This window comes from Camellia sinensis, chromosome 5, assembly GCF_055761805.1.
Source record: "Camellia sinensis isolate YWXY chromosome 5, ASM5576180v1, whole genome shotgun sequence".
Lineage (NCBI taxonomy): Eukaryota > Viridiplantae > Streptophyta > Magnoliopsida > Ericales > Theaceae > Camellia > Camellia sinensis.
Window position 1 is genome coordinate 10,159,388 of NC_138965.1, and position 2,024 is coordinate 10,161,411.

The window sequence follows — 2,024 nt, forward strand, 5'->3', positions numbered from 1 at the left end:
AGTGAGAACAATCGCTCCTTAACAAAATAGATCACATTGATAATTCGGATTTCAAAATAATCATATCATTTTGGATGGATAAAAGAAGTTTCTTTGTAAATTGTTTTTTAAGAAAAAAAATATATATTGTACTAAAATATAGTCCAAATTTTAGTGTTTTATGTTATATTAATAGATACAATAAAATTTTAAATTCATATAGCATTACTTTTTTTTTAAAAAAAAAGATATTAACCCAACGTTAATTTCTAAGAATAAATAAACTACACTTTGCCCATTAAATTTTAGCTTTTTCTCACTTCAATTATTTATTTATTTTCGCTTAAATCCTTTATTTTTTATTTTTTATTTTAATTTACTAACTACCAATGTCCATTTAAAATTGAATGAAAAATGCCACGTTGGCATATGTCGCAGCATATTATTGTTGAGTTAAGTCGTTAGGGAGTTTACTAATTGGGTTGGCTCAGATTTCAAAAACCTTGTTGTGGGGATATATTTTCTGAGTACCAACATGTGGTAAGGTAACGCCGACGTGTCAGCCGAGGTGCCATGTGTCCTGATCATAACGCCGAGGTGATCTCGGCAAGGCCGAGGTTATCTCCGAAGATATCGAAATCCGAGATAAGAGGATAAAAGATAAGGGACAAGAGTCCTAGAATGAAGAAGAGAATTAGTCAAGATGAGGATAAAACTCTTACGGAGTTTATCTTTATCTCTTGAAGAATCTAAAGTAAGTGCTGAATTGGAGTCCATAGAAGTCAGGCTTCTAATGGGACTAAGATTAAGTGAACTATAAAAGAGAAGCACCCCCGTGGGTCTAAGGTACGCAATTTATGCTTTGAGCAGTGAGTTTAGCACTTGATTATCTTTGAGAGATATACTGACTTGATCGTCGGAATGCCCCCGGGTGCAAGAGCCACCGCCGGAGCCTTTTCTTTCTGTTATAGGTTAATTGAAGCCATCTATTCTGTCAGTGCTCTCTAGCTGATTACTAAACGGGTAGTGTGGTCAGAAAATTATCCACACAATTTGGCGTCGTCTGTGGGAAAGTAGAAGAATAGATGGCCAGTAACGGACAGAGGAAAAAGATTGGGGACGACACTCCTGCTGGGAGTGGCAGACCTATCGACCTTGATATTGAAGGAGACAATAACAATGCAGAAACTCGTGACCAGGGCCACGGAGAGAAACGCATCGGCCAGGAGGCCGACACTTCGAAGAAGACAGACCAAAGCAAGTACTATAACGAAGATAACCTCTAGGTATGGAGGGATAGGTTCTTGCGGAGGGATGAAGAAGTAAAAGAATTGGCAAACAAGTTGGCGGACCTGCAGTCGGTCATCAACTTTATGATGCAAAACAATGTCATACAGCCACCGTACCCGCTGCACGACATGCCGATTCCAGCAACTAATACCCAGAAGGGAGGAAGGAAAACAATCCCTGAAGCCCCTCATCATACCAAGAGCGGAAGGCACTCTCACTAACCTTCTAGGGAAGTCGGACGAGAGGAGCCGAGACGAGAGGAGTCCCAAAGGACTTATCACACGAAGGACCCAGAGCCCAAAGAACATCGGCAATGTTCAAGGGCAGGCGCTCTACTTTGACACAACCCATGGAGAAAGATCAAAATGGGCTCACCACAAGGCCGAAAGTAGTGTGCCGAAAAGATTGAAGTCTGGAGATAGCCGAGCTCCAGGAAGGAGTAAAGAAGACTTGAGAGATTACCTCAAGAGGAAGCAACAGAATGCTGAAGCCGAAGTAACTTCCTCGGTTAAGCCGAGGACACCATTCTCGGTGGAACTAGACAAATTTGAAGCACCGAAGAGATTCAGTATGCCGAGGTTCCAAATATATGATGGTAAGTCAGATCCCAACTTTCACGTTGGACTATACCTAAATTCAATGGCGTTATATAGTGGGAACGAGTCGTTGCTCTGCAAAGTATTCCCCTCATCCTTCGGAGAGATTGCATCAGATTGGTTCCATAAACTACCGAAGGGAAGCGTAAAGACTTGGAA